This window comes from Macadamia integrifolia, chromosome 3 (genome assembly GCF_013358625.1).
Source record: "Macadamia integrifolia cultivar HAES 741 chromosome 3, SCU_Mint_v3, whole genome shotgun sequence".
Taxonomy (NCBI): domain Eukaryota; kingdom Viridiplantae; phylum Streptophyta; class Magnoliopsida; order Proteales; family Proteaceae; genus Macadamia; species Macadamia integrifolia.
In genome coordinates this window covers 33,875,240-33,875,791 of record NC_056559.1, presented here as the reverse complement: position 1 = coordinate 33,875,791, position 552 = coordinate 33,875,240, and positions in this window count along the sequence as shown.

Genomic DNA, 552 nt, shown 5'->3' with positions numbered 1-552 from the left:
CTATGAGTTTGATAGCTTTTCCTGGTAGAATTTCTTTGACAATGAATGGGCCACCCCAATTGGGTTTGAATTTTCCTCTATGGTCATCAATTGGGGCTCTTTGTTCTCAAAGAACAAGTTCATCCACATCTATATGGTGGTGCTTCACATTTTTGTTAAAGGCCCTGGCCATTCTTAGTTGATACTTCTTCAGATTATCCATGGCCTTCATGCGCCTTTCATCAAGAAAATTGAGTTCGTCATGTTTAGCCTTCACCCACTCTCCTTTAGGTAGCTGACTATCAAGAAGCACCTTTAGGGATGGTACCAGGATTTCCATGGGTAGAACCACCTCAACTCCATACACCAAAGTGAAAGGAGTTGCCCCTATTGAAGATCGTACAGAAGTCTGGTATGCTCATAAGGCAAGGGGTAACTAATCAGCCCAATCCTTGTGTTTTTCTGCTATTTTTTGTAGAATAACTTTGATATTCTTGTTAGCCGCTTCTACTACCCCATTGGTCTACAACCTGTAAGTGGTAGAGTGATGCCTTATCATACCAAAATTTGTGT